The 24,079-nt window shown below is 40.5% G+C and overlaps 1 protein-coding gene across 3 annotated transcripts in view; it reads right to left on the reverse strand.

Annotated features, from left to right (window-relative positions):
* JAZF1 (JAZF zinc finger 1) overlaps positions 1-24,079 on the reverse strand; it is a 349,309-nt gene that overhangs the window by 129,178 nt on the left and 196,052 nt on the right. The window lies entirely within an intron of this gene.

Raw genomic sequence — 24,079 nt, forward strand, 5'->3', positions numbered from 1 at the left:
TTAACTCCTATGAAGTTATAGCTCTGATCATTTGAGCTATTAGCCTGGCACAAGGACATACTTTGGCCCTGTGACATACTTTACACTGCTATTTAAGTTTCCATGTGTGTCATCTTGAGTATACAGACCCACCATTTATATTTCTTTGTCTCTTCTAAAGTACCTGACACCTGTGAGTATACAGTAACCATTCTCTATACAGAGCATATGTTACAGACACTCTAAAAATGAATGAACAGCTGGGCGTGGAGGCTCACGCCTGTGATCCCAGCACTTTGGGAGGCCGAGGCAGGCAGATCCTCTGAGGTCAGGAGTTCGAGACCAGCCTGACCAATATGGCGAAACACCTTCTCTACTAAAAATAAAAAAATTAGCTGGGCATGGTGGTGGGTGCCTGTAATCCCAACTACTCGAGAGGCTGAGGCAGGAGAATCGCTTTAACCCAGGAGGCGGAGGTTGCAGTGAGCCGAGGTCACGCTATTGCACTCCAGCCTGGGCAACAGTGAGATGCTGTCTTAAAAAAAAACAAAAATGTGCAGATGAGTTTCTTAATTTTGTGGAAGTGCATGACACTCAGATCAGATGCCCTGTTGCAGATGATAAGGACAGACTGTACCAACGTACCGGGGGTCTAAAATGAGGTTAGAGTGAAATACTGCAACCTTGCCACTTACTTTACTCAGTATAAAAATGCATTTAAATCCCCCAATTATTCTCTCTGGAAAAGGTATACATCTGTGAGCAACTCCCTAAGAGAAAAAGGCAAACTTCAGAACACGAAATATTCCCAGTTCGTTAGACTTGTTGTGCTTATTTAATTGAATGGCATTTTCACTGGAAAATTTTAACCAATTCATGTGTCTCCTTAAACCACAAGACTGAAAGGACCCAGGGAATCCAGTAGTGAGAATTTACTCCTTTGGGGAAAAAACTTCTGTGTTCTAAGTGCTAATTTTTAACCTGCATATCTTTCTTCCCGGGGGCACAGTGTTTATCTTGTATGCACAATTTCTTTAGGTTACATTCGTTTTGGGGTAACCCATGCCAAATGAACCCAGTGGGCAGACTTAGAAGACAAGGCGTTGTGTAAAAATGTAACAAGGATTGATTGGCTCTAACAATGTCTGACAGTCTTGCTGATATATTATTCAGTGCACAACAGGGTATTCTGTAGAAGTTAAGCTGTGGCATGAGGTGGAAGTTCAGCCTGGCTGCTGACATATTTTGGACAGCAGAGAGGGCTGAGGTTGCTGTGGTTGCCCTGACAATTGAGGGGTTGGCACATCAGCAGAATGAGAATTGGAGAAGTCTGGCAAAAAGTAAAGCCGCAGGAGGGTGAAATCTGGAGGAACAAAGCCTGGTTTCCCAAGCCACCCAGGAGGCTTGGGTCCGTGCAGCTCCAACTCACAACCTGGTGGAAGAGCTTGCTGGGAGAAAAGTGCAGGAAGGTATGCAGACAAGGAAGGAACGGCGAGGGAGGGAGCAGAGGGGAGATGCTGAAGGTGGGCAGAACAGACAACAAACACAGCTAAGAATGAGGAGTCCAAGAGAATCATGACAGGCCCAAGAAAACCCTGGGGTGTTATAGAGGGAGCATGTGACAGTAGGCAGTGCAGAAGCAAATGGAGTCAAACAAACCTCCTCATCAAAATGGAAATATGGCATTTGAGGACTTAACTGTTTGATCTTCTATGAGAAACCAGGACAGTAATAGCTGGCAGTTTTATTGCTTACTACATGCCAGGCACTGTTCTAACTATTTTACAAATATTAACTTATTTAGTACTTATAACAGTCGTCAGAGAGTAGGCAGTGCAGAAGCAAATGGAGTCAAACAAATCTCCTCATCAAAATGGAAACATGGCATTTGAGGACTTACTGTTTGATCTTCTATGAGAAACCAGGACAATAATAGCTGGCAGTTTTATTGCTTACTATGTGCCAGGCACTGTTCTAACTATTTTACAAATACTAACTTATTTAGTACTTACAACAGTCGTTAGGGTAGGTATTACAACTTCCATTTTACAGATGCATAAACTAAGGCACACAGAGGTTAAGTAACTTGTCAAAGGCCACTGAGCTTATCAGAAGCAAAGATGAAATTTCAACTCAAGTAGTCTACCTCCAGAATCTGTGTTCCTGGTCACTAAGCTATACTCTCTCCCACAGACCCACGACGTGTAATTATAATATATGATTTGTATATGAAACGTAATTGCCTGAGGCAGGATTCTCAATTCCGACTGCCGCCCAAAGCTGGTGTGTGGGTGAGTGGCACAGGCGATGACTCAGACCCACTGATTGTCCCCGACCACATCATAACTGGGAGAAGCTGGTTTCTATCTGTCACCACACATATGCCCAGGAACTCTGGTGAAGACATTAAAGAGTTTATTTTTCAGGAAAATATTCTCCCCAAAGAAAGCTTACTGCAAGAGCCAGAGGTGGCAGGAAACAAGGAAAAGTGATAGGTTTTGCCAGATTATAGAAGAATTCCTTTTTGGATAAATTAAAGAATAGAATGTTGACTTTGATGCTAGTTGGACTTGTCCACCAGACAGTCAATGTGAAACAAGGAAACACTGTCATTTAAACAGTTTCAGTGGGAGCCCCGGCCAGAGAAATACTGCATTTTAAGGGGGAAACTGTACACCCATGCCATAGTATTTGAGAATCTAGGGATTCATGGTGCTCTCCGGATCCTTCCATCATGGGTATCAAAGGTTTACTGTCATCACCTAGAGGCAGAAGGCTATATGCTGGTCCAGGACTTTGGCACTGGAAAGACCTCAGTTCAAATTCCAGCTCCACTAGTGGTGAGTAACCTTTTTGAGCTCTGTTACCTTATCTATAAAATGAAGATGGCATCTCAGTCATAATAATAGATTATTTAAATAGTGGTCATAAACACTCTTTGCTTTTTCATATCAACTTTTGATTGATGTGAATTCTTGATAGTCTTCATGTGCAATAACACGATTCACTGCAGTATGAACATTCTCACTTAATTTACTGAATATTTACCAGATACCAGACTAACTGCACACAAGAGGAAACATACATAGGTAAGAAGTATCAAATAATTTTTCTCAAAATTTTCTGATTGTAGAGGTGCCTAACTTTGTTGACATTATGTTAGAAAAAGATAAAAGTGATCATAGTAATATTCAGAAAATTACCCTGACAACCACACCCATTAAGTGTTAGGAAGGCCAAGCCTCACAGTTCATATGCATCAGTTATGAAAAGTTTATCCAACTGGCTCTCATGGCTGGGTGATTCACAGTCTTCCCCAATCCACAGAGAGTCAAGACTTGCTTTTCTAAAAACAGAAAGCTTTCATGCTAATCCTGGAATCTCTGAGGGACAAGAGAAGTCAAAGGGATCAGTCCTTGTATTTTATAAATGGTGGATACAAGTTATATTTGGAATCCCATATTGAATGCAGAACTAACAAATCCATAGAGGAAAGGCAGTAGGCTTTGCCAGCCCATAAATTAATTACCTTTAATAGCCAGGCTTAGGGTAAAAGCAGGAAGATATGCAAGAGCTTCCCTATCTGCTGCTTTCATTTTGGTATTTAGTCCTGGAGTTAAAATCTAATCAGCAAGAAAAGCAGTTGTTTTAAAAACAGTAACATGCTGAGGGGAGAATTTCCCCTGATATTCTAGGGAATGTGAACTTTGGCCTTTGCTGTGGAATAATCCTACATATGCCTTTCTGAAATACACTGCAAATCTTTTTTGTCCTTTTTAAATGAATAGACTAAAGCTCTGAAGCTTAACAGAAATGATCTACCCACTATCCCTCCTTTTAAAGCTTCACTGTGTGGGGTTAGCATTCACCTGTTTAATAAACTGAGCAAACCAAACACGGCAAACCTTCAGAATTAGGGAATCTGAATTCCAAATTCAGATTGTGCTGTAAAGTGTAATTCTTTGGGATGGATTTTCTGTGAATGAAGGGGAAAACGTAATAATACAGAATTTTCTGGGGAATATACTCTTATGTATACTGTGTTACAATTTGACATACAGCATTCTGCAAACTTATTTTCTAGTTAAGTCAAGGACAATTTTAGGAGTATGGTAATAATCATGTTTCTCTGTATCACAGTTAAATTTCAATTAACTTTAAATTGGAAACAACATAGCTTTGGTGCTTTCTTTCCACCTGTTAAGAGGATCAGAGTAAATTCTTGGATGAGAAAAAAACCTACTCTTTTATTTCCTTCCAAATTCAGAACTGCCATGCTGGTTCCCTATGATGACTCAAGTTACAATGGTAAACTGGGGGCAGCTGTCAATCCTGGGGTCTTGCACATTGTTGTGATGGGTCACAAATATTCGAATAATTGCACAAATGACAGCAAATGGATCAATGTTTGCAAAAGCCCCCCTCTTTTTTTTTTTTTTTTTTTTGGAGACAGGGTCTTGCTCTGTTATCCAGGCTGGAGTGCAGTGGTGCAATCACAGTTCACTGCAGCCTTGACCTCTTGGCCTCAACTGATCCTCCTACCTCAGCCTCCCAAGTAGCTGGGACTGTAGGTACACACCACCACGCTGGGCTTTTTTTTTTTTTTTTGGTAGAGGCAAGGTCTTGCTACATTGCCCAGGCTGATTTCAAACTCCTGGGATCAAGCAATTCTCCTACCTTGGCCTCCCAAAGTGCTGGGATTAAGGCATGAGCCAACATGCCAGGCAATGGCTCCACTTTTAATAAACTGAAGTAGACTGAAGATTAAAGTGCTAGATGTAAGTAGCACTTTCTTTTCTTTTAACACAATTTCTTCAGTGGAGAATGACGACAACATCTGAACTGGTTGCTTATATACCTATATACCCATAATATAGTGATGGCAATTGTGAATTTCTCTAGTGCTTCTATTATACCCTCTTCCTCCAAATGTTTTGGGATTTAGTAAAAGTCTAAGTTTTCCCTTGGAAATGTTTAATGAATATTATCGTCCAAAACACACACTGGTATAAAAATTGGAAACTCACTGGTAAATAGCGTTATAACATCCGTATCCTTTCTCCCCAGTCCAACCACTTCTGAGACAAGGTTCTATGAAAATGATCTAAATGGAAAAAAGATCCATTAGGTGGATCTTTTCTGGCACAATGAAAAATGTTTGCTTCAGTGTCATTTATAATAATGAAAGCTTGTAAGCAGCCATCATGACGAAATGAAGGGCATGTTTCAGTGAACTCTATCTTATGGAATATTACGTGGCCATTAAAACAGTAATTTTGAAGATGCAGCAATATGGACAATGCTCATGATACAATAATTAAATGTATGACCCAATTATAATCTTGCCACAGATGCTTATAAAACTAGAATGGGACCAAAAACATGGAACCACTGAACATAAAATATTGTACAAGAGTGGTACAATATAAATAATCCACCCCACCACCAAAACCATTTTCAAAGCTTACTTTTTACTATTTCCCTAATAATCAGAAAAAAATTTTTTTTAAATGGCTGACACAGTGTATTATGCTTTTAAAAAGAAGCCAAGCAGAAGATGACCAAGGAAACCAAAGGAAAAAAGAACCCACATATTTTGGTAGTCATGAATCTTACCAAAGGCTAGTTGGGTCACCTCAGATGCCAACAATGGTAATTCATGAATCTGTTAGTCCTTAAACTATTGGCTACAATGGGCAAACTAATCTCTTAATAAAAGTCATTTTAAAAAGCAAGAGAGCAAGAGAGACACTTTCCCAGTATATCCTGTGGTCTGGAATTTATTGTGGTATCTGTGACGGAGAAGAGTGTATGTTCGCATGTGTTTCTTTTTTCTAACATTATCAGCATGAGAATGACTAGAAATGTGCTGTAAGTTTTTCAGAAGTCAAGACAGCTGCGACAGCTACAGGGTTTCATTTGTAGATACTGACACTGCATATTTCAGTATATATCAGACACAAAGGTTAAAATATGTGCATACTGTTCTTCAGCATAAAATCTAAGCAAATATCTTAACTCTTGACAGCACCAAAATGTTGCTCTTACTTTTTCCAGCCATTGTACACCCAACATACTCTATTCCCCGATATTTATAACACAAATAAGCAAACAAAAAATCAGGCATCTAATCAAAATGCATCCATTCTATATTCGAAGTCTAAGAAAGTAAAACTGGTGACAGGTATTAAAAGAAGATCTGAACATGTTTATTTTTATAGTCAAGTTGTCTCACAAAGCATACATACATATGTTTTCCTTATAGCTAATATTAACACACATAAATGCCTATCACTTAAGTCTTCTGACATCCCAAAATTACTGCTTGAGGTGAATCAAGACTGTGGATCACAACATTCTTAAATTTGACTGCATGAAGAAGACTGGCAAATGTCTCCCTCTTTTAAAAGATGTTATATTTCTACATGAGGCATCTTTTTGGGATACATTTGAGCATATTCAGTAAAATGCTGATTAATCTTTCTTGATCTTTACTTCTGATAAGAAATGAAAGATCCTTGTATTTTATAAATCTTCAGCAGTTTAGATTTCAGTAGTCTAAAGACTAATGAAAAACGAAAGAGAAAAACAAAGCCAAAAATCATAAATCCTTCCTGACCAGAAGGCATTCCTCCCTTATCCCTAAAAGAAATTCATTCCTGCACATCTTGTTTGAATTTAACTTCTGAAGTTTGTCTTGTTCCATCTCCAGAACGAGTCAGGCTGCAGGGTATAGAGATATGACTACATGAATAAAAACACATGAGCAATGCAGCCACTGCATATACAAAACCAAGATGACTGTCAAGTGACATGTCACTTGGATACATGTGTTTCTGTACTTTGTCATGAATGTTCAAGCTGAAAGCTACTGGAAGAATCTGAATTCTCCTTCCCCTGCTATTGCAAAATATGGTAATGTAATTAGAAAAAGCTAATGCTTTATGAGCAGCATGCTGGCATCCCTTTTTAGCTGTAGAAGATTCACTTTTTAAAAAGCACTCAACACATTAACACTATACAATACATTCCACAACGCTACAATGAGGGCAAGACCCTCCTACTAACACAACCCCAGGTTCTGAGGAAGTGCCTTGCACAGATGCTGGGTTTGAGTTTTACTCAGGAAGAGGGTGCTGTTTTTCTTTAATCCCACCCACTCTTTCTTACACCAGCCTTACATGATTTATAGTATTTTTATTACAAATAGAGAAATGAAACCTTGGTTTGCACAGATTGAAGTGGTGATGAGGGAATTGGGGTGGTTTGGCAATGGATGGAGGTAGAGAGTGAGATGCAAAATTCTATTCCCATCACAAGTGAGAAAAACACAATTCAAGGCTGATCCTGGACACAGTCAAGTTCACAGGGGTAGTCCAGGAAGGGAAGGGCACTGATGGTGTATGTGGCCATGCCTGTAATGAGATGAGGTCCATAAACTACAGTTCCCCTTTTCCTGAGTCTCCATAAATGCATGGGAGAAGCAGAAGCAGGGTAAATTTGCAGGAATTGTTACTGGTGGCCAAGGCAGGTTTTCTTTTTCATGCTTTTATATTAAAGCCTTTGAATAAACAAAATTCTTAGGGAACTCTCATGGGATAATTTTGTCTAGAAAGTTCCTTCTGCTTCTTTCTTAATTCCTTTAAAGGTGTGGGATTCTGACCTAGTAACTTGCAATGAAGCAGTATAAGCAACAAAGATGAGGTAGTGGTTTAACTTTACAGCTGCTTCAACTTTAGACAAGAAAAGAAACGGATGGGGGCATCCAGGTTGCTTGGCAAGGTGGTGCAGACTGCACAGGTCTAAGGAACTGACTAGTCAGCGTCCACATCAGTGATAAACCAAGAGATCTGAAAAGGCCCGACTGTCTTTCTTATTGCGGTCTCCTTTTCATAAAGCACAGTTTTTATGCTTTTATTATACACATATGTATCCCAGACACATCGGTTTTAATTTTTAAAAATAAAGTTGTCCTTATTTGGGGTGGGGGAAAGAAATTCAACTAGCTGCACCCTCCTCCAGATGGTTTTGGGCAGTGGGTCAAAGTCACTGGCAGACCCATGATGCACCTGACAGAGCTTTGGAGTAGATACTGCAGGGCCCCCGGACCATGCTCTGGCCATACTCCTGCCCCTGAGACATGAACAGGAACAGCTAAGGAATCTGAGGGGTCCTCTGCTTGCACATGGGAAGAGAAAACAGAACATAGGGGCATCTTACAGCTTTCTGACTGTCCGATCCCTCTCATGGTGATAAAGGGAGGGATCTGACAGACTAACACTTTTAGTTGTAAAAAGATGAAGTAATGTCTTCTTGCCAGCCATATTTGTGTATTCAGATCAATCAGGGTCATTAAAAACTATATATTACTAAATAACAATCTACAAAAACATAGGTTAAATGAAAAAGCAAAATTTAAAGAAGTTCCTCTAATGCAATTTTACACATATGTGTGGATAAACACTTGAAGGGAAATATAAAAGCATCTTATTTGTTGATAAATTCCTGGTGCTGTTTCTTTCCATTTTTGCTCCTATTATTTTTAAATAGAAAAAGAGATAAGATGGATCAAAAATAAATTGCTCTAAATACCACTATACAACTACAAGAATGACTAAAATAAGACCTTGAAATTACTGACAATACAAATTGTTGGTAAGCATGCAGAACAACAGGAAGTCTCAAACCTTGCCAACAGGACAGCATTGTGGTCCATTTTATTTTTTATATTCTTTTTTTTTTTTTTTTTGAGACGGAGTCTCGCTCTGTCGCCCAGGCTGGAGTGCAGTGGCCGGATCTCAGCTCACTGCAAGCTCCGCCTCCCGGGTTCACACCATTCTCCTGCCTCAGCCTCCTGTGTAGCTGGGACTACAGGCGCCCGCCACCTCGCCCGGCTAGTTTTTTGTATTGTTTTAGTAGAGACGGGGTTTCACCGTGTTAGCCAGGATGGTCTCTATCTCCTGACCTCGTGATCCGCCCGCCTCGGCCTCCCAAAGTGCTGGGATTACAGGCTTGAGCCACTGCGCCCAGCCGGTCCATTTTATTTTTAAAAAGTTTAGCTGGTTGACTGTTTTTACTAGCTGAACACACATCTATACCACAAGCCAGTGATTCCACTTCTAGTAATATATTAGAAATAACTGCTATGTACACAAAAAGACTGGGAAAAGAGTATTCATAACCTCTCTCTTTATAGTAGTCAAAGACTTTCAACAGAGAATAAATAATTGTGAAAACTCACATAGTTGGACAGTATATAACAAACAACAAAACATGTACTAGCACATGCAGTAATATGGAAGAAACTCAAAAACATGCTGAGCAAAAGAAATCAGACATAATTAAATGAAAGTTAAATGAAGACCACCTGAAATTCCAGATTAATTTGCTTTGCCATAACAGGTATTATTCTATACATAATATAATTAGTCCCATAACTCACAGTCACATAATAAACTTATTAACAGATGGGAGAGGTGGTAGCAACTGGTGAAGAACTTGTTTTGAAGATGGAAAAAAAATGCTTATATAAGGTAGAATTCCAGAGCCTGAGCCTGGTCTTTTTGCGTTCAGCATCTTTCAGTGGCTACAAGGGTGTTTGTGCCTAGGAAATCAGAAATTGCAGGGCTTATAATAGTTTTCCAATTTAAATTAAGAGTTCTTTGACTTTGCTATTATATACAATATGCACATGCCTCTTTAAAATTGTAGAAAATAAGACTTTGATGCCTTAGCCCTTCAGATAAATGTATGCCAAAGACCAGAAAGTGCTATTTTCAAAAACAGTAAATGAGTTAAGAGCATAATATGCCTTTATTATTAAAAGCATTCTGGCTTTGAGTTTTCAAAAATATGCCTGCTGTCTAGCAAAGATTAATGCAATATAGAAACCAGCTTTTCATCATACTTATTTGGCCCAGGAGAAGTGTACATCGCTAAATCTGGTTGGTGCTGAACACATGATAAAATGGGCAATAAAAGAAAGTAGGGATGTTTGTATGGGCACAAGGAAGACAAGTCTAAGCAACCTCCCAGCTAATTTGCTCCAAATGAATTTATCCCAATAATAAAAATGAAAAAAAAGATCAATCAAGTTTGTACCAATAACAGTATTTTTCCTGGTAGCCTACAGTACCGAGATGGCCCCCACTGTCTGAGAGTAACATAGCACTCTTCCTCTGGGTGTCAGGATGTGATGCCATTTATCCTTTTCTGCTAACCTTACTCTGGTCAAAAGGTAAACTTGGACAACTCACAGTTTGCCAAGGTGATACTGTGATTCCTGAGAGACACAACTATTGACGATTGCTTAGCTCTCTCAATTTGAAATCAAAGAGTGAGTTCAGCCAAGTCTGGCATCATCAAGAAGAGACGCACACAGACATCACCAAGAAGGCAGGGACAATTCCAAAACCCAGATCCCATTTCTGGTCTTGGCGTGCTGAATGATATCTCATTAGGGGAGAGAGGACGTGGCAAGGACTGATTATACACCAGCCCTACCAACTGTAAATTACACAGGGCCCATGTTGTCACCTAAATCTGCAGGGAAATTCTGGTGATCACGGAAGGTGGAAGCTGCTTGGAGAGCTTCTCTGCGAATCCTTCTGCTTGTTGAACATCACGTTTATGGCCTTAGCAACGGTGTAGAGTGAATTGATTGTCAAGGAAAATGCAGTAACTCATATCAAGCCAGGGAAAAAAGCTCCTGGGACGAGGCTGACACGAGTGCAATGACCAGAGACTAAATTACCACCTGCTTAGGGTGGAATGAAAAGACCAAACAATAAGCAAGGGGATTTATCTGCAACTGGAGACAATGACATAAAATACAAGCTAGCACTTCAATTATTCAAGTCTGGTAATTCCACACAGTCTGCATGTCTGGTTAAAGAACTCTGTGGAAATTCTTGAGCTGCAGGTTTTTAGAGGCAATGTGTATGAGGCAAGACAATGGAATTGGAGATTAGGAGACACAGGTCTTGCCTTGGCCATGCCTTGATTCCGTGCAGTATGGCGAGAAATCATCTAGCATCTTTTTACCTTTGTATCTGAGCAATCAAGAATAGTGATAAAAACAGGGATGTACAATAGAAAGATCTCGGAGTTCAAACCTTGTCTGCCATTTATTAGCTGTGTAAACTTGGGCAAGTCACTGAATTTCTCTGATCCTTGCTAAAAAAAAAAATAGTGGTAAGAGCAATCTTTTAAAGTAGAATCATGGCTCACTTGAGCAAATGACTTTGTAATAAACCAGACACCTGGGAGTATCTGGGCAAGTTCTTTGTAAAATAGAAAGGGTTATATACATTTTGGTTTTCATTACTGCTTCTGCCATGATTTACCACACAGGGCAGTGTGATGACGTGTACAATATATAAAAGATCTTACAGAAAGCAAGGTATTAGTATGGAGAAGTTCTATGATATCCAAGAAAAAACAAAAACTTTGGAATCACATAAATTTGGGTAAGAACCCACTTCTAAAAGTTTGACTACTTAGAACTGTGATGACACCTTACTCAGGCATTCTTAACCTGAGGTCTGTGGACCCAAAGTGGTCATGGGGAGAATTTAAGAGATCTGTGAACCTGAACAAAAACAAAAAACACCAAAAAACTTACATCATTACTTTCAACTAGTCTGTAACTGAAATGTACCATTTCTTTCAATTATAAGTATATGCAGTGAGTCACAGTATTTTCACAGTATCTACGTATGACTTTGTACCTATTAGAAGTCAGATATTTTGATATCACAGTACGATTGTAGCAGGTATCTCAAAATATTGTTTATACTCATGACTAATTGAAATTATGGAAGCTACTAACCCAGTGACTAAGCTTTCTTATTTAAGGCTTTACTAAAGAAGCACACATTAGTGTATCACAAATTTGTAATTTTACTATTTTGACAACAGCATTTTAATGTAACTGGTTTTCTTTGGAATCTTACATATTTTAGTTTATGAATCTTAGTTTAACCAGTTTTAGTTAATTCCAAAACACTATTTTGGGAAGTAGTCCACAGGCTTCACGAATTTGCCAAAGGGCTCCCACAATCTCCCTGGGAATTCATTTCTTTAGGTGTCAAAGAGAGCTAAGAGCCATGATGCAGGGTCACCGTGAAGATTTCAGATGACACGGAGAAGTACACAGTCTAGTGCCCCACACAAAAGCCAGTGTGCATTGAAACAATGAGACAAGGGAATTAATTTCTATTTTGTGTCTTTCATTCTTCCTAATTTCAATACAATTCATTTTTGGTATTTCAAGGATTTAAGTCAATGAAGACTTGACTGTCTTCATTTGCTGTATGGCTTTGGGTGTTGTTTGTGATGATATGGTTACGCGGATGTCCTTTCCTTCTAAGTTCAAAGTGCTATCGCTGGACACAACCTCTGCACAGGCCAGACGGGAGAGCTCTGGGGATGAGTCCACGTTGGCTGGGGATGGGGGCGCCTTATAGGGGATATACCGCTGACTTAGCTGAACTGCTTTGAGCCAATGGGCAAGGTCTTGGCCACAGTGGAGGAAATGAGAACAAGTAATTTAGAAACTGGGAACACAGAGCTATTTAAAAGCTTGCCAGTGAGAGAGCCTTCAAAGACAGGACTAGTCTTTAGGCTCAGCATAATGAACCTCAATGTGAGAAAATTAAGTAATGTTTCAACTTGAGTCCCAAATCAACAGTCTCAGCAATATGAGAGTATTCTACGAATGGGAATGCACTAGAGCTACAGAGGGAAGATTCATGGCCTTCTTAATTAACTCTGAGGTGCCGCACATAAGGGGAAAACGATAAATCAAGTAGATTACTGCCAGCAATCTGAATTTCCAAATGAAATAAGAGAGGTGTAGCGCCTTGAGTCATTTTGTAAATGTGTACGGTGGGTGGAAGGGAAATCTCCAAGGTCATCTCTTGTGTTTAATTTGCCAGTTTATGATTTAATTTCATACCATGTGCAAAGTACTTGCTATACAATCAGGTGTGAAAAGATAGGAAATAGAAAGATTAGTAAGACATGATGGGAGGGCAATGCAATATACACACATGTAAAACTGTAAACTTGTTACTCATGCATTTATCCCAAATATATTTATTGAGCTACTACTACTGTGTAACAGTGTACTACCTACTGTGTAACAGTGTTCTAGAAGCTGAGGATGTAGTAATGACCAAGATGGACAAAGTCTCTGCCCCCATGGAGCCCACATTCCTTAGGGAAAGACAGGTACTCAACAAGACAATTACATAAACTGTGATTTCAAGCAGTGATAAGCACTATGAAGAACAGAAGAGAAGAGTAAGGGCACAGAGAGGGATGAACAGGATACTGCTGTGCAGGTGACATCTGACCAGTGACTAAGAGAAGGGGAGGACATGAACTGTGTAAAGCTCTGGTTGGAGGGAGAGCATCCCAGCAGAAGGGCCAACAAGGACAAGAGCCTTGGAGCAGACCTGAGCTGGGTGTGCTCAAGCGGCAGCAGCGACAACTCTTTTGGGGGAAGGGAGATGGGGGTAAGAGTTGAGGCTGGAGAAGTGAGGGGATGCCTGGTTGCAGAAGCCATGCTGGCCATGATAAGAAGTTTCACTTTTATTCCTAGTGTGACAGGAAGCCTTTGGCAGGCTACAACTTAGCTCCTGCTAAGATAAAAACACAAGCAAAGAAATATAGGTCCGTAGAACAAATAAGGATTAATCCAAATTGCAGGATTATCATTAGTGGTGAAAAACACAAACACATGCAAGCAAACCTGGAAACAACTGGGATATCCACCACTTAATAGTAAAACAAATAATTATATATCCATATTATAGTATTTTGTGTTGCTGTTAAAAAGAATGACTTAGATCTATCTCTATTGACCTGGAAGGATGTTACATGAAAAACAAAAAAGTGTGTGGGGGGGAATGAGATATATACACATATACATATATGCATATATGTATGCAATAGATATATTTTATGCATATATATGTATATATGTGTGTGTGTATATATATACACACACACATATGATGTTTATTTTAGGCTCTCAACTTCATTTAAAAAATGTCACAACCAATCAGGGCTATATATATATATATATATATATATATATATACACATACACATATATACATACATATCTCCACACATGGGGAATACCCGCCACAACGTTAACATTTATTAACTTGGGATAGGGCAGGGTGGGGTGTTAGGGAGAGAGGAGAGAAGCTATTAGTCTTAAATATATTTGTACACAATTTTAAAATTTATATTATTCAACAGTCATAGCCAAATGTGTTAATGTTACGATTTTTAAAATTTTAGCTTTTTAGAGATGGTGGTCTCACTTTGTCACCCAGGCTGGACTGTGTGTGTGTGTGTGTATTATTATTATTATTTTCCGAGACAGGGTCTCACTCTGTTACCCAGGCTAGAATGCAATTATAGCTCATTGCAATCTTGACCTTGTGGGCTCAGGTGATCCTCCTCCCTCAGCCTCTTGAGCAGTTGGGACTACAGGATCATGCCACCATGCCCAGCTACTTTAAAAATTTTTTGTAGAGACGGGGTCTTGCTTTGTTGCCAAGGCTTGCCTTGAACTCCTGGGTTCAAGTGATCCTCCTGCCTTGGCTTCCCAAAGTGCTGGGATTACAGGTGTGAGCCACCATGCCTGGTAGGGGGTGTATAATTTTGAAAAAGGCACTTAATCAAATATTTAAACAATTTATTCTCAGTGACTGGGGAATCTTCGTAATATAGATAGTGTTAAACGTCCATCTCGAAGAACAGGATTATCACAGCCAGAAAGAAGTAGAGACAAGAAGGAGGATGCTGCAAGTCAAGGGCAAAACAATGGAAGGTTTTCATTCACGGCACAAACAGACTGATGCTTTCCACAGATCTTGTGATGGCAGCTGGTGGACAGGGTTTCAGTGGAGAGAATGGAGGCAGAGAAAGCATTCATTTGCTGTATGGCTTTGGGTGTTGTAATCAGTGAACTCTTGGGACAATCCCAAACAGGAAGTCAGCGCTTCAAGTAAGGACAGGAGCAGGGGAAGCATTCAAGAGGCGATGAGGATGCAAAGGTTATACATTTGGTGCCTGATTGTTTGGAAACAGGGGTGAGGAAATGAAATGGTTGGAATATAATTAATTCCAAGCTTCCTAGACTAGTGAATGGGTGGGTGCCATTAAACGTAATATGAATCAAAAAAAAAAAGGAGACATTCTGGAGAAGGATGTGAAATAACGGGCCTGGCACTAGATGAGCTGAGCCTGTACTGAACATTCCCAAACCCACAGGTAGTGGGGTGGTTAAAAATGGGGGCTGAACGAAGCATGGGACTAGGGTCTTCTCCACATAGGTTAACAGCCAAGGTCAAGGCATGGAACAAATACAGACAGAAAAACAAAATGCCAGAGACAAAACTTAGGGAGAGGCCACTGCTTTCATGGCAAAGAAGTAGAAGAACCAGGACAGAACAAACTAATGGGCACAAAGGAAGAAAGGATTTCAGCACTGAGAGCAACTGTCGACAAGGGGATGGGGACTTCCTTAAGGAACTTGAGTACAGTACGAAACACTTCAAACTGAACTGCAGTAAGTTTAGCAAGGTTTTGACCTGAGACTGTTACAGGTCAATCTTGAGGGTCCAGCCGAGGTTGGAAAGATTGCATTTGAAGTGGGACGAATCATCCCACTATATACTTTTATGTAGCAATTCTCCGTGGCCACTAAGTAGAGAGGCACATATTAAGTTTATCTGAGGCTGAGGACTGGAGATGATGAGTGGGCAAGGTCAAGGGGACAAGGGAATTAACCTAATTGATAAATTCAAAGTTGAATTTAGCAACTGGGTGAAGGCAAGTTGTGTTTGGCTGTTCTTGTGAAGCTATAAAGGAATACCTGAGACCGGGTAATTTATAAAGAAAAGAAAAGAGGTTTAACTGGCTCACAGTTCTGCAGGCTGTATAAGTATGGTGCCAATATCTGCTTGGCTTCTGGGGAGGCCTTAGGGAGCTTTTTTTTTTTTTTTTTTTTTTTGAGATGGAGTCTCGCTCTGTCACCAGGCTAGAGTGCAGTGGCGTGATCTAGGCTCTCTGCAACCTCTGCCTCTTGGGTTCAAGCCATTCTCCTGCCTCAGCCTCCTGAGTAGCTGGGACTGTAGGCACGTGCCACCATGCCTGGCTAAGTTTTTGGTATTTTTATTAGAGATGGGGTTTCACCATATTAGCCAGGATGGTCTTGATCTCCTGACCTTGTGATTCACCACCTGCCTTGGCCTCCCAAACTGCTGGGATTACAGGTGTGGGCCACCACGCCCAGCCAGGGAGCTTTCATTCAAGGGTCGAGGCAAAGTGGGAGCGGGCGTATCACATGCTAAAAGCAGGAGCAAGAAGAGGGGGAGGTGCCACATGCTTTTAAACAACCAGATCCTGTGAGAACTCATGATCTCAAGGACAGCACCAAGGGGATGGTGCTAAATCAGTCATGAGAATTCCACCCCCATGATCCAATCACCTCCTACCAGGCTTCACCTCCAATACTGGGGATTACTTCTCAACATGAGATTTGGAGTAGACATCTAAGCTATATCACATGTCAAGGAAGGACGGGCTGAGACCCTAGAGGTCTCAAGGCAAATGTGGCACCCAGGAGAGGACACAGCAGGGGAAGCACTGGAGCCTCTGGTCAATAGGTCAACTTCACAGTTTGAGATAATGAAAGTACAGCAGGTCTTGCTTATGACAAAGTCCAAGACATCGCTTTCTACGTAAAAAAGAAAAAGGAAATCCAAGTCTATTTCTAGAGAGTTTCCGTATCACTGAATTTCCACTGACCTGTAACAAGTTTAAAAATTTTGAAAAATTATAAAGCAGCTTTGAATTGGGCTAAAGATGCATAAGAAGAAGATCGGTCATAAATACTGATGAGTGGACATAAAGATTTTTTAAAATGGTCTGATGTGATTTCAATTGTATAAGCAAACTTTTTAAAACAGAGTGTCCTAAGAATGAACTGTAGACTGCTGGAAGTGCAGTTCCTAACAAATGAATCACATCACCCAACTGTGCCAAGACTCACCTCTCCTACCAAGTGTTTTGTGTGAGCAATGCAAACTAATTCTGTTGGAGCAAGCCGAAGTGTCACATAAGGGTTGTCCTTCCAGCTTCCCAGTGTCCCTCAAGAATATATGGTCTTTCTGGAACACAATGAGCACACCAAATCAAGTTACAGATATTACAAGGAAAATCTGGCAGGCAGCCATCTCAGCTTTTCTTCAACTAATGTCCATAAAAATATAGGGTAAGAAAATGGTAGCACGATGCCTGGTGTTTGAGACCAAACAGCATGCAGCATGTTTATTATGGCATGTATGAGGCCACAAACTTCAGTCTGGGGCTGGGGCACACAGCAGAACCTTAGTTCTAGTAGACAAGGGAGGAAAATAGGAAGGCATGCCTTGTACTGTAATAAATATGACTGCTCTCAGAAGACCATAAACAGGTGGTTTCATGAAAAAATAAAAAAGTCACTGCTTTTAGATTTAAAAAACATCAAATGCTTCAGGCTTGTTTGTATTAAAAAAATAGAAGGCCAGTACACACTCAGCTAATTATAGCATTTTTTATGAGGCTATGGCTGACTAAAATCTGGCAAAAATGAGTCCAACTGAAATAGCAAGAGTGAGAGTTTGGGAGGATTAGGTGAGGTTTTGGAGTGGGAAGAAATGTGGGAAAGAGGAAGAAAGCTTTCATTAAGCAGCTCACATTCTGGTAGAAGGAGGAAAAAAAGCATCCAGACTGATTTTATTTTCATTCAAAACAATCTCTTATTCCATACATTTTTACTTTAAATCCCTGAACATGTTTATAACGGCTACTCTGAAGTCATTGTCTCTTAAATCCAACATCTGGGCTATCTCAGAAAAGATCTCTATTGACTGCTTTGTTTTGTCTAAGGGAAGATTTTCCTACTTCCTTCATGTCTAGTAATTTTTAATTATATATTAGACATTGTGATATCTGATCCATTCCTATGAAGATACTGAGTTTTGTTCTAGCAGGCAGTTCAATTTCACGCTGATCATGTTAAACTTGCAAAGGTCGAGACTTATACTTTATTAGAACACATCTCTTAAAAGCCCAAAATGTTTCCCAAGACCCTTTAACTTGTCAGGACTCCAAATTCTGTCTCCTCTGACAATCTTACGTGGGTTTGGTTTTACGGATCGTTGGGGTGCTTTTAGAGCAAGTCATACCTTAGAACAAAGTCCTTATTCCTAATCTGAAGTCTTTCTGGTATCTCAGTTGAATGACCAGATGTCCACAAATTGTTTCCATACTGGCTGGGCTGGAGTGCAACATGGTTTCTCTATTCTAGTCTCACCCTTGTGGCAGCCACTCTTTGATAAGACTCACGGTCTTACCCTGAACAACAGCAACCCACCCTCAGCCATGGACTCATGGAGGATCCTCATACAGATTTTTGGAAAGTCTTCACAGATCCCTTATCTTCACTTGCACCCCCCTTCCCTCCACACACATATACACACAGGCAGATTTCAGTGGCTTTAGTTGTGCCAACTCTGACTTCTGCCTCCTCAGTTCAGTGAAGCTGCTGCGCTGTGCCTGGACTCTAGCTTACTCCATTGCAGTAAGGACATTGTCCTCAGACAGTGAGGGCCAGGTAGGTGACCATGGGGCTCACCTCCAAAGCTTCCTTTCTCTCAGGGATCATGGTCTTGTACTACTTATTGTCTACAGCCTGAAACCATTATGTTGTACATTTGTCCAGTTGTTTATGGTGAGAGAAATCATGATGGCAATTTAACATATTTTTATGCTCCATGCCATATGAATGTTGAATAAAAGTTGCAATAACATTCCACATAGCTCTCTCAATGCAAGTAGCAGTAGTGGCTCCTGGTTTCACATAAAAGTGTCCCTAGAGTTCTTTTTTTTTTTTTTTTTTGAGACGGAGTCTCGCTCTGTTGCCCAGTCTGGAGCGCTGTGGCCGGATCTCAGCTCACTGCAAGCTCAGCCTCTCGGGTTTACGCCATTCTCCTGCCTCACCCTCCTGAGTAGCTGGGACTACAGACGCCCGCCACCTCACCCGGCTAGTTTTTTGTATTTTTTAGTAGAGACGGGGTTCCACCATGTTAGCCAGGATGGTCTCGATCTCCTGACCTCGTGATCCGCCCGCCTCGGCCTCCCAAAGTGCTGGGATTACAGGCTTGAGCCACCGCGCCCGGCCCCCTCGAGTTCTTAGATCATTCATTCTTATTCTTTCATAAACAAATTCACGTATTCATTGAATAAATACTTATTGAGAGTCTTGTATATGACAGACAGTGTTCTGGGGGCAGAGACAAGATTTGAACTGAAACAAGTCTGACTCCTGCTCCTATACTCTTAACCACTACATTGTTCTACTTCTCAAAGAGAGGAGAAATACATTGGAAATGTGGGAAAAACAGTGATAGTTTCTGAGCAAAAAAAGCGGAAGCTATATTTTTAATAGAAGCCAGCCTGGTGTCTGAGCAGGTTATGAGAAGTAGGTGGGAATACCACTAAAAGAGGCACAAGAGGATACTTTGATTGAGTTATACCATTAGGGCAAAATTTTGTCCTTGTTCTTCCAAGATGATGATGAGTAAAAAGAGTATTCTACCTTTTGAATCAGAAAAAGAATAAAAAGCCATTCTGAATAAAAGGCTTCAGGGTTCCTTGGGGAAGTTGAGGAAGTAGGTGGAAGTGATACTACTCTAGTGATATTACTATTACCACAAACTATATACAGAACACTATTCCCATCAGATGCTTCAAGAAAAAGTGCTCTGGGATCAGGTGCATATAAGAATTATATTACTCCTCTTGGAGACTTAAAATGCCTATCAGCATAGCAGAGGATCTGATAAATCATAGGGTAAAGAAAACCATTTAACTCAAAATCTCCCAAACACAAAGACCATAGTACCCTACTGTGAGTAAGTGCGTGAGGGTGTGAGGGTGTGTGAGGGTGTGTGTGTGTGTGTGTGTGTGTGTGTCCGGGGGGAGAAAGGCCGGAGAGAGAGAGAGAGAGACAGTGTGAGAGGACATGTGAAACCGGTGAATATCCCTTGGAATTATTGTTCTATGAAACAGATTTTAGAATTTGCTATCTAATATCAACAGCAAATACTAGGCTAAATAAAAACCACTTTTAGAGGTCAAGCCTACCACTACTACACCAAGTAGTGCAGGAAGTTCTACAAAGAGAACGAGGGTAGATCTGTAACTAACTTGTAAGAACATAGTATATTTTTGTTAGGTAGTAAATGAAAAGAATCGAGTATAAAAAGGTGCCAATTTGTGCCTAGGCATGACAATTCTTTACATCTTATACTAAATGCTATATATGTATTTTTAAGTTAAAGTTAATTTGGAAACTCCAATTTATGTTATTTTAATAAAAGCATATTTTGCAGAAAATACAGTATAATTAACAGCTGTGGCCATGTACATTACCATGTCTTATTTTCTTTCTCTTTTTTAACAAACAAAAAACAAAAAAAAACCAGAGTCGTTCTTGTTCTATCACCCAGGCTGGTATGCAGTGGCGCCATCATAGCTCACTGCAGGCTTGAACTCCTGGGCTCAAGCAATCCTCTCACCTCAGCCTCCCAAATAGTTGAGATTACAGGTGTGAGTCACTGTCCCTAGGATCGTATCTTTAAGTTTTGTCAGTTATCCATTTCTGGGGAGTGACAAGTTATTATAAGCTACCTGAACTACTCTGACAATAATCTGAAGGAAACACCGAGGGACAGTCCCACGCTTCTCAGTAACCTTTTTATGGAGACTCACCTGCCTTTGCCCTGCAGCTCCCCTATCCCCTGCCTCATTGGTGAGTCACGATGGAGGATGATTTCCTGGGTGCTATGCCCTTTCTTTCCTATTGATTGGAGATGCTAAGGTGTCCTTATCCATTATAGCTGAGGCCTGTTATGCTAGGATTTCCCTTGCACAGTCAACCTAATTCGGTGGTAGCTATCTATCATATAGGAATTACTGGTTACCTCTCTCGTAGCGTTTCCAGCTTCTTCAGTCTCCTACTGTTTCATCTTATCAGGTTGCTAACCTCTAATTATCTAGGACACAGCAATTATTCTGATATTATTTTTATGTCTGTTCCCTCTGCCCAGGTGTCCTACCCCATTTTTCCAATATTAGATACTCTTTCAAATTCTCCTCTTACTTTTCTATCCTCTAATACTTAACTTCCAACTCTGATATCCCAACAGGTCAAGCTACACAGTGGTTAGAGTCTAGAGCCTAACTGTGCAGGTTTGAACCCAATGCCCCACTGTGTACTATCTGTGCAGGTTTGAACCCAATGCCCCACTGTGTACTATCATTTGCAGGTTTGAACCCAATGCCTCACTGTGTACTATCATTTGCCTTTTTCATTCTCATTTTTTCACAGGTGTACTGTGGGGTTTTCCAGAGGTTGTATGACATATAGCATTGCAGCAGATTCGATGCAAAATCCAAAATCCAGCTGATGACCATTACGTCATTAAAAAGCCCACTTTTAAGAAAATCAAAGGTTTTTTTCCTATTTTCCTGTAAATATCTATTATGTTCAACATATTATGTTCAAGAGTGTAGAGTAATTTTAAATAGGTATATAAAGGCAACAATTTTTACTTAACTGTTTTCTTCTTTCTTTTATAATCCAAAAAGCTAGCTCCATTTTAAGGAACCTAACCCTCTGTTGATTGATTAGTCAGTGTTATTGCCAAAGAAAGTTTCATCTCAATTTTGAGACGGCCAAATGTCTATCAAGGTTGTTTAAACATATATCTGAGCAGAAAATCATCATTCTTTTCCGGTCTTCACTGCTCAGAAAAATTAGAGCTTATTTCCCCTGAGAGGAAATAAAAATCTCTTATTTGTATAAACCTCATTTTTTTTTTAAAAGCATTATCTTCTGTCATATTTAGCCTATTGCTGTCAAGCTGATTTTCTTTCACATGAGTTAACCCGTATTACTATCATCTTGAATGCATACTGGCTTCATCTGAATTTTGATACTGCATGCTTCCTTTCTCTTATCAAAGGTCACCAAGATTCCTTTTGGTCATCTTTCTACCATGGCCAGGTGAGTAGTTGTCTGTTGCTTGGCACTCTCTTTCATTTACTACTTTCCTACAGATACATATCCAAAGTGCCTATTGTGTGGTAAGTTTATGCTCTGGCATATGGCACTAGAAATCTGGTATGAGTGGAGGTGGTAGTAACTTGGGCAACCTTCCACTCAATCTTTCTCTTCACTTAAAAATAATTGGTAAACTTACTGATCCACTATACATGCCCACTTCTCTCCCAGCCAGAATTTGATCCATCAAATTCCCTATTTTCTCAGGTTTGTAATTACAATGAGGTGCCCAGTTCAAGACCCATCTTCTCCAGATCTAATTTCTAATTTACAGTAAATACAGAAGACAGAGGAACCCATCAATTGACGTCTAGAGGAAACAACCAAGAGAAAATCCAGAAAGTAGAAACATTCTGTGGGACAACTAGCCTATCTCTTCAACTAGTTATTGTCAATAAAAGGGACTGTGCCAGATCAAAAAAAAAAACTTTAGGGAGAAAATATCCACGTGCAATGTGATTCTCTGAATTGGGATGCTAGACTAGACTGACCAGTTATAAAGAACATGTTTAGACCACCTGGAGAAATCTGAATATTAGATTAGAAATCTGTGTATTAGATAAGATTTAAATTTAATGAAACGGAAAAGTAGAGATGAATGACTAAAAAGAGTAGATTATGAAGTAGTATGTACAGCTCTTGATTAAAAATTATATATTTATGTATTTTTATAAAATGATCTGAAAAATATGAGTTAAAGTTTTAGTAGCAGTGATACCTGGGTGGTGGGAATGTGATGTTTTAATTTGTTTTTACATTTTTGTCTGACTATATTTTCTAATTTTCTATAATGCCTATAACAATAAAATGTTATCTTAAAAATTACTCACTTTCTCTGAGATGACTTATCCAAGAAATTTCACACCCACTGATCATGCCCTGACTCTAGAATTCCAGCACATCCTACTGACAGTTTATGCCAAACCACCGCACTTGATTCAAGTTCTCTGGTGGTTTCTGTATGTGGCCCCATCCCTATTCTTTGACTTCTTTTGTAGTCCCAAACCATGCTTGGCAGAATATTTATTACTTTAGTGAGTATAACTCCCATATAGAGAAGGTTCCAAGATGGCTGAATAGGAACAACTGCAGACTGTGGCTCCCAGTGTGAGCGAGGCAGAAGACGGGTGATTTCTGCATTTCCAACTGAGGTACCGGGTTCATCGCACTGGGGCTTTGTCAGACAGTGGGTGCAGCCCGTGGAACAGAGCAGGGCATCGTGTCACCCGGGAAGTGCAAGGGGTCGGGGAATCCCCTTTCCTAGCAAAGGGAAGCCATGACAGACGGTACCTGGAAAATTGGGACACTCCCACCCTAACACTGCACTTTTCCAATGGCCTTAGCAAACGGCACACCAGGAGATTATATCCCGTGCCTGGCTCGGAGGGTCCCACGCCCACGGAGCCTGGTTCACTGCTAGCACAGCAGTCTGAGATTGAACTACAAGGTGGCAGCAAGGCTGGGGGAGGAGCGTCTGCCATTGCTGAAGCTTGAGTAGGTAAACAAAGTGGCCAGGGAGCTCAAACTGGGTGGAGTCCACCACAGCTCAAGGAGGCCTGCCTGCCACTGTAGATTCCACCTCTGGGGGCAGGGCATAGCTGAACAAAAGGCAGCAGAAACTTCTGCAGACTTAAATGTCCCTGTCTGACAGCTTTGAAGAGAGTAGTGGTTCTCCCAGCATGGAGTATGAGATCTGAGAACGGAGAGACTGCCTCCTCAAGTGGGTCCCTGACCCCTGAGTAGCCTAACTGGGAGACACCCTCCAGTAGGGGCCAATTGACACCTCATACAGCTGGGTGCCCCTCTGAGACGAAGCTTCCAGAGGAAGGATCAGGCAGCAACATCTGCCGTCCTTCAATATTTGCTGTTCTGCAGCCTCTCCTGGTGATACCCAGGCAAACAGGA

Source organism: Macaca thibetana, chromosome 3 (assembly GCF_024542745.1).
Source record: "Macaca thibetana thibetana isolate TM-01 chromosome 3, ASM2454274v1, whole genome shotgun sequence".
Taxonomy (NCBI): domain Eukaryota; kingdom Metazoa; phylum Chordata; class Mammalia; order Primates; family Cercopithecidae; genus Macaca; species Macaca thibetana.